Consider the following 9,775-nt stretch of genomic DNA (forward strand, 5'->3'; position numbering starts at 1 on the left):
AGACCAGTATACTATAAAGGATCTGTATACAATATAAGTGATTATATACAGGACCATATGGCGGTAGATATCAGCTGTACACAGGATGTATATACCATATAAGTGATTACAGTTACATTTTTGGACTCACAATTACATCTTTTCTGATCAGTGGCGTCCTCTTTCCTTTTCTTCTCTGTCCGGATAAGACCGCCATGTGGATCTCTTAACATCTGCAGGAAAAACATGTCAGACTCTGCATATATTCAGTGCCCTCCTCTACACAATCTTCCCATCTATAGGCCCACAAACTGTAATAATGCCCTCCTTGGTGTCCTGCACAGTAAAAGGGCAGGTAGGTAGGTAGCCAGGTAACCCCCTCTTTCCCATAGGTGTATGCAGAGTTACACCCCCCCCCTCTTTCCTATAGGTATATGCAGAGTTACACCCCCCTCTTTCCTGTAGGTATATGTAGAGCTACACCCCCCCTCTCTCCAATAGGTATATGCAGAGCTACACCCCCCCCCCCCTCTTTCCCATAGGTATATTTAGGGCTGGGCGGTATACCGGTTCATACCGAATACCAAATTTTTTGGGCTGCACGATATGGATTTTCCCCCATACCGCAATACCGGTAGGGCCCCTCCCCCTCGGGAATGTATTATCAGCCTAGCACAGCGCTGTCCCCACATCGGGGAACTAATCCTATGTTACCCGCCAGCACTGTTCTGCTTCCCCCAATTAATGATCAGCCCAGCGGGGTACTACTCACATATGTCAAGCACTGCCCTCCTCCGTCAAGCACTGCCCTCCTCCTCTTTGTTGGGGGCCGCCGGGCGCCGGAACTCTATACTGTACGCCAGTAGTCTCCAACCTGCACACCTCCAGATGTTGCAAAACTACAACTCCCAGCATTCCCGGACAGCCGGCGATGGAACTCTCTGTACGCCAGTGGTCTCCAACCTGCGTATCTGTATATGGGGCTATGTATGTGTATCACCTTAGGGACACAGTGTAAATGTACACCCTATGCCTGCTCCCAAACTATGAAGTGCGCTCAGGAGCTGAGCTCACTTCATAGCCAGTAGTTCAGCAGAGCCAGAACCCGTGGCTAATGCAAGACATCATGGGCTAGAGTGATGTCCAGCAAAAACCCTTTAGATACTGTAATCAAAATTGATTGCAGTGTCTACAAGTGTAAAAATGGGTTGCCGGTTAGCTGAGGGGAGCTGATGAAATCGCGGTATCTTGCTTAGCGAACAGGTGGAGGGTCCATCCGGCTTGTTTGACGATGCTCAAATAGTGTAGTAAGCCATGGCAGCCTGCACTAATGGTGCGCCAATATCACTAATTAATGCTGTGCTATGTACAACATTGTTCAGTATATGCAATCTTGAGATGGCATGTAATAGTCTCCTAAAACATAGTCTAAAAATGTGTAAAAATAAATAAATAAAAATTAAGTTAATGTGAATAAGCCCTCTACCTAATAGTACCATAATACTAGTTTCCCATTTGCTTGCAATACATAAAAAAAAAAAATATTTTGCTACACAAATATTTTTTTTTGTTTCACCGTAGATTTGTTGGTGAAATGATTGATGCAATTGCAAAGTACAATTGGTGAAGCATAAAACAAGCCATCATATGGGTCTGTAGGTGGAAAGTTGAAAGCGTTATTGCTTTTAGGTGAGGTGGAAAAAAACAAAAGTGCAAAAATAAAATAAAAAACTGTGTCCTTAAAGGGGTACTCCGCCCCTGGCATCTTATCCCCTATCCAAAGGATAGGGGATAAGATTTTAGATCGCCGCGGTCCCGCTGCTGGGGACCCCGGGGATCGCCGCTGCAGCACCCCGCCATCATTACTCCACAGAGCGATTTCGCTCTGTGCGTAATGACGGGCGATACAGGGGCCGGAGCAGCGTGCTGTCATGGCTCCGCCCCTCATGACATCACGGCCCGTTCCCTTAATGCAAGTCTATGGCAGGGGGCGTGACAACCGCCACACCCCCTCCCATAGACTTGTATTGACGGGGGCGGGCCGTGACGTCACGAGGGGCCGAGCCGTGATGTAACGATGCTCCGGCCGCTGTATTGCCCGTCATTACGTGCAGAGCCATCTCGCTCTGCGCAGTAATGATAGCGGGGTGCTGCAGCAGCGATCCCCGGGGTCCCCAGCAGCGGGACCCCGGCGATCTGACATCTTATCCCCTATCCTTTGGATAGGGGATAAGATGTTTAGGGGCGGAGTACCCCTTTAAGGGGATATGGATGCTGTGCGCGCGCATGTGTGGGGGGGCAGAAAGTGGGCACTATTGATGGGGAGTTTGTATTGAGGTGGGGATGGTGCTGGAGAAAGGAGCCTAAAATGTTTGTCCGTCAGATTCTGCAGAGACAAGCCATGGCTGGGAGAACTCTCCATGGAAGTCCAGGTCAGATGGAGAAGAAAAGAAAGAGTGAACGACTCTGATTAGAGAAGACACCATTATGTGGCCTGTATGATGCGGTGGGAGTGATTCTGGTATGGGTATTATCTAGGAGGGTAACACTGGGGTCGGTAATATGCATGGGGAGGGTGATTCTGGGGTCTGTATTATGTGGAGGGTGAGGGGGGGTAATACTGGAATCTTTATTTTTCGAGGGAGGGTAATCATGGAGTCTGTATAGGGGGTAATTCTGGGTCTGTATTATGTGGGGGAGGAGGATAATACTTGGGTCTGTATTATGCAGGTGTGGACTAAAATGGCTATTCATGAAAAAAAAAAAACTTTAACTTAATTTTGTGTTTTATCTGTTCCCTCTGTATTGTACTTACTTCAAAGGGGTACTCTGGTGGAAAACATTTTTTTTTTAAATCAACTGGTGCCAGAAACTTAAACAGATTTGTAAATTACTTCTATTAAAAACTATTCTATTCTACTAAATCCTTCCAATACTTATTAGCGGCTGTATACTACAGAGGAAGTCCAAAAAGAAAAGAACTTCCTCTGTAGTATACAGCCGATAAGTACTGGAAGGATTAAGATTTTTTAAAAGAAGTAATGTACAAATCCGGAGAAAAATTTAAAAAATGTGCCCGGACCTTCCAGGAAAGTGTAAATAATTAAAGTTGTATACTTTATATCAGAATCGATCACTAAGGTCGTGCTTCAATGATAATTCAATTGTTTTATTAAAATAGCACAGTATAAAATAAGTTACTCCTCACAGGGCCCTTGTGAGAAGAACACATATAATGAAGGCAATCAAATAGTAAAATATAAATAAATATATAACACTGGTATAGCTCTAAACGTGGAGGTAGAAATAGACAATACTCGTCTTGTTATATGTTTAGATAAAATGTATCAATAATAAACAGTTCGTTGCGTGTGTGATACAATATTACCGGTCCTGTATGATTTGGCAGCAGTTCACTCAGCTCAACCAGCTTGCGCTGGAAAATAAATGCCGTTGATTGGGTGCTGAGATTATGAGTGGCACAAAGTCCTTTGTGGAGCGGTGCAGGGTACTGCTGGTACCTTGAACAGGCGGAGTCAACACCAGTAATATTGTATCACACACGCTACGAACTGTTTATTATTGATACATTTTATCTAAACATATAACAAGACGAGTATTGTCTATTTCTACCTCCACGTTTAGAGCTATACCAGTGTTATATATTTATTTATATTTTACTATTTGATTGCCTTCATTATATGTGTTCTTCTCACAAGGGCCCTGTGAGGAGTAACTTATTTTATACTGTGCTATTTTAATAAAACAATTGAATTATCATTGAAGCACGACCTTAGTGATCGATTCTGATATAGAGTATACAATTTTAATTATTTACACTTTCCTGGAAGGTCCGGGCAAATTTTCTACATTTTTCTCCATGTTATATCTGCAACTGAGGTATACCATATATCCCGGCATATAAGACGACTTTTTAACCCCGAATTTTCTTCTGAAAAGTCGGGGGTCGTCTTATACACCGGGTATTGAGGTCCGGGGTAGGAAAACTTCTGATCATCTGCCCAGGCCGGCTCTCGTGTGCAGCTGCAGGCGGGGGCCGGCCAAAGCAAGTAAAAACTAATACTGTATACTAAAAACCAGGGGGCCTCCAGCTGTTGTGAAACTACAACTCCCAGCACGGCAAAGGCTGTCCGGGCATGCTGGTAGTTGTAGTTTCACAACAGCTGAAGGCCCCCTGGTTTTTAGTATACAGTATTAGTTTTTACCTGCTCTGGCTGGCACCCGCCTGCAGCCACACACGGGAGCCGGCCCAGGCAGATAATCATAGGTATTCCTATCCCGGACATCCCTGTGTCCCGAAAAATCTTTTCGGGACAAAAGGATGTCCACCGGTCACTTAGCATTCCCTGGCGTCCTCCTGCGATCCTCCTTCGGTCCTCCTGCGGTCCGGTCGTCCGTCTCTATGGTTGTAAGCACGGGACGTCAGTGACTTTCTGTGTGTACAACCATAGAGGCAGAGGAGCCTGGTGAGTGACTAGCCGTGCTATCTTAAGTGATCCGGTCACCGCTCCCCGGTCCCGGCACCTACTGCTATGGTCCATAGGCCATAGCAGTAGATGGTGACCCGGGCCGGAGGAGGGGTGATCGGAACACTGTGGGGGCAGTACAGACATACAGCCTCCAGCCATACACTGTATATGGCTGGAATCTGTTTGTTTGGGGGAGCTGCCAATCTAATGTGGGGGAACTGCCTACAAATGTGGGGGGAGCTGCCTACTATTGTGGGGGAACTGCTGACCTAATGTGGGGGGAACTGCCTACAAATGTGGGAGGAGCTGCCTACAAATGTGGGGGGAGCTGCCTACAAATGTGGGGGGAGCTGCCTACAAATGTGGGGGAAATGCTGACCTAATGTGGGGAAATGCTGACCTAATGTGGGGGAATTGCCTACTAATGTGGGGGAGCTGCCTACTAATGTGGGGGAACTGCTACTAATGTGGGGGAGCTGCCTACTAATGTGGGGGAGCTGCCTACTAATGTGGGGGAGCTGCCTACTAATATGTGGTAGCTCCCGACCTAATGTGGGGGAGCTGCCTACTATTGTGGAGGAACTGCCAACCTAATGTGGGGGAGCTGCCGACCTAATGTGAGGGAGTTGCCGACCTAATGTGGGGGAACTGCTGACCTAATGTGGGGGAACTCCTGACCTAATGTGGGGGAGCTGCCTACTATTGTGGGGGAACTGCCGACCTAATGTGGGGGAGCTGCCGACCTAATGTGAGGGAGCTGCCGACCTAATGTGGGGGAGCTGGCAACCTAATGTGAGGGAGCTGGCAACCTAATGTGGGGGAACTGCCAACTTAATGTGGGGGGAACTATATTCCTACCTAATGTGGGGGAACATGCTGCCTACCTAATGTGGGGGGAAATACAAGGTACCATACATCGCTGTAGGAGGGGTAGACTTATATGGCGAGTATATCCCAAACTCTATATTTTAACTGTAAAAGTTGGGGGTCGTCTTATACGCCCAGTCGTCTTATACGCTGGCATATACGGTAGTTGCATGCCCTGTTTGACCTCGGATCGTGTCAACTATTAATTGTGAGCTGCACTTATACATTTCCTTTTCTTTTCTAATTTACAAATCTGTTTAACTTTCTGGCATCAGTTGATTAAAAAAAAAAAAAAAGTTTTCCACCAGAGTACCCCTTTAACCCCTTAAGGACGCAGGGTTTTTCAGTTTTTGCATTTTCGTTTTTTCCTCCTTACCTTTTAAAAATCATAACCCTTTCACTTTTCCACCTAAAAATCCATATTATGGCTTATTTTTTGCGTCACCAATTCTACTTTGCAGTGACATTAGTAATTTTACCCAAAAATCCACGGCGAAACGGAAAAAAAATCATTGTGCGACAAAATTTAAGAAAAGACGCCATTTTGTAACTTTTGGGAGCTTCTTGTTTCTACACAGTGCATATTTCGGTAAAAATGACAACTTTTCATTATTCTGTAGGTCTATACGGTTAAAATGGTACCCTACATATATAGGTTTCATTTTGTCGTACTTCTGGAAAAAATCATAACTACATGCAGGAAAATTTATATGTTTAAAAATGCCCTCTTCTAACCCCTATAACTTTTTTTATTTTTCCACGTACAGGTTGGTGTGAGGGCTCATTTTTTGCGTCGTGATCTGAAGTTTTTATCGGTACCATTTTTGTTTTGATCGGACTTTTTGATCACTTTTTATACATTTTTTAATGGTATAAAAAGTGACCAAATTTTTTACGTGTAAGCCATTGACCGTACGGTTTAATTAACAATATATTTTTATAGTTCGGACATTTACACACGCGGCGATACCACATATTTTTACTTTTATATTTATTTACACTGTTTAATTTTTTTAATGGGAAAAGGGGGGTGATTCAAACTTTTATTAGGGAAGGGGTTAAATTATCTTTATTAACAGTTTTTTTTGCAATGTTATAGGATAGGATCTCAGGCACAGAGCAGTCATTCACCGATCGGACACCGAGGAGGCAGGTAGGGTCCCTCCCAGTGTCCTGTAAGCTGTTCTGGACGATGCGATTTCACCACGGCGGTCCAGAACAGCCCGACTGAGCAGCCGCAATAGTTTCACTTTCCCTTCAGACGCAGCGTTCAGCTTTAATTGTCGCGTCTGAAGGGTTAATACAGGGCATCACCGCGATCGGTGATGTCCTGTATTAGCTGCAGGTCCCGGCCGTTGATGGCCACCGGGACTAACCTGATATGATGCGGGGTCACCGCGTGACCCCGTGGCATATCGTGGGAGCCGACACAGGACGTAAATATACGTCCTTTGTCGTTAAGGAGTTAAGGTCCTTACAGCAAGGACAATATATAGCGAAGATTCTGGAAAAAAAAAACCCTACCCAGTGACAAGCCGCACTGCCACAACCCCCACCAACAAGAGACTACACTCCTATTTCAGTCACACCAAGTGACTTAAACATTTTTGGGGACATGGCACTACCAAAAAGTTGCCTACCCCTGATATAAAGTATAAATTCATACGTGGTGGACAGTATATACTATAATGTAAGGCACATGGGGGCCCCATGAGTTGTCCGTCCACCCCTGGCACGGGGGCCACACCCCTGCCTGCCCTGCCTGCATCAGTTGCCTGATGCTGCTTTAAGAGCTGTGGACCGTACAGCAAAGTGAGTGAGGGAGAGAGGCCGGCTAATCTCCTCCCTTGTCAGTGAGCACAGAGCCAACAGAGCCCGCCACTGAAGAAGTAACAAGGCTGTAAGTTTTAACTGTCACATTATCTTCCTTCATAGAGTTAGTGTCTTGTCATCCTGACCTCAGCTGTGAGATGTAATCATCATCATCAGGGCCTAGCAGAATCCCTTCCCTAGCTGCTTCTGTCTCATCAGTAAGGTATGTTTATTCCATCAAGTTTAACCCCTAAACAGCTTGACAGGAGCAGCCAGAGAATGGAGAGGGGAAACTTATAGTGCTATTTATATGATAGACCCTATGTACCTTCCAAACCCTTTAGTTCCCCTTTACCAAGCTCACTGTTTCCCCTTCAAACCCTTTGTCTATCCCTGCCCCTCCTGTACTCCTCCAGACTTCTCCGTCCATCCCTGACCCCTCTGTACTCTACCAGACCCCTTTGTCCATCCTTGATCCCTTTGTAATCCACCATAACCCCCTGTCCATCACTGACCCCTCTGTCCCTCCCCGATCCCTCTGTACTCCTTCAGACTCCTCTATCCATTCCTGACCTCTCTGTAATTCACAAGACCTCTCTTTCATCCCTGACCCCTCTGTACTCCTTCAAACCCCTCTGTTCACCTCCAGACCCCTCTGTCCACTCCTGACCCTCTATTCTCCTCCAGACCCCACTGTCCATCCTTGACCACTCTGTTTTCACTGTGTACATTCATTACATTACTTATCCTGTACTGATTCTGAGTTATATCCTGCATTATACTCCAGAGCTGTACTCACTATTCTGCTGGTGAGGTCATTATGTACATACATTACATTACTTATCCTGTACTGATCCTGGGTTATATCCTGTAACTCTTTTTATTATAAAATATAAAACACATCCAATACAAAACATAAAACAAAAGCAAGCTTAACCAGCTATAACAAACATAACAAAAATAAAATTACAAAAACAAACTCTGCCTAACCGGCCAGCCCAAATTTACTAAAATACACTTTTCCCCATATCAAAATAACTCACACAAACACGCATTCCAAAATAAATGAACATAAAAATAGCTCAACTTGGCTTATAAAAAAAAAATATATATAAACATAAAATTCAGTACGACTTGGCTATAAAAACAAAACAAAAAGAAAAAGAACATAAAAGTAGCACAACTTGGCTATAACTCAAAAATTATCCTTACCCAGGGGAGAAAAAAAAAATTATAAGAATAATAATAAATTGCTCAGCACAACTCGCTACAAAATAACGCTCTGCCTCCCAGCCAGAGATCCACAGGTGAAAGAAGGGCAAGGAAAAGCAGCGCGGAGATGCAGCCGGAGAGAGGGCCCAAAGAGCCCAGCCCCACGCACTGCCCCACACGGCTGCAATGCCCCCCCAAGGAGAAAAAAAAAATAATAATTTATGAATACACAAACATGTATACATGCATATACACAAACATATGACACCACTTTACTACTGGCCCGACTGCCACTATAAACTATATAATATAAAACAATATAAATACAAAGCACAATATATACAAAAATCACAGACAATATACAAAAATATAATAAATACACTAAAGCAAACAACAGAAAACACCTACACTAAAACTGTCCCCTCACCCACACCACCCCTCCTGTACATGGGTCAGAGTCCATACCGTCCATACAGTTCTCAAAGTCCAGTCCTTAACTGACCCATGTCAGGTCCCCAAAATACCACTCAAAAAAAAAACACCACCCTCAAATACACCCTCCCCACCTAACACTCCTCCCAACCAACTTATTTACATACTTATACACTCTGAACCACAACACCCTTTAGGCCCAAGTTTGGTTGCCTGTAAGCCCTTCATACCATGTCAACTGAAAACAAAACAAAAAGCTAATGTGCACATGCAGCAGCCCACCACCAGGGATAAGGATGGCAGACCTGATACATAAATAATTTTGTACTCTTTCCCTAACTCCCCCTACAATTCTCCCTAATTCTATCCCTACAATAAATCTGACCCTGCCCTCACCCTATCTCTACCCCTGTAACACTGCCCCTAACCAAAATAAAAGGTACCCTACCCAAAAGGTTTAGTACCTAGTGCACATGAAATGAGAAACCTCTCCACAGGAGAGAAGCCCTACTGGTACCAAGACTGCCATACTCCAGAGACCTGATCTTCCCGAGGTCACTGGTGATGTTTCTACAGACCTCCACCTCGGAGCGGATTTTCTGTTGGGTCGACACTAAGCACCGTGCGTTCCACGTGTAGTACCTAACCACTAAACTGACTAAGAATAAAGTGCCCCGATCTCGGCCACCCAGGTTCCTGAATGCCCCATAAGCCCATTCCGGGTAGGCAAGGCCGGCAAGTTGACTCCAGCCGATGGAAGCGCCCACCCTGTTGTAGACCCCTATGTTAAATGGACAATGAAGCAGGAAGTGGTCCATGCTTTCCAGCGCGTCCCCGCACTCTTCTCGGGGACATCCCCGGTCATCAGAGTTCCTGCACTTCAGGTTGTCCCTCACACATAGCTTCCCCTGAAAGCAGCGCCAGGCCAAGTCCCAAAACTTCTGGGGGATCCTTTTCATGTTTGAAAGATACAACCCCACCCT

Source organism: Hyla sarda, chromosome 1 (assembly GCF_029499605.1).
Source record: "Hyla sarda isolate aHylSar1 chromosome 1, aHylSar1.hap1, whole genome shotgun sequence".
In the NCBI taxonomy this organism is placed as follows: Eukaryota; Metazoa; Chordata; class Amphibia; order Anura; family Hylidae; genus Hyla; species Hyla sarda.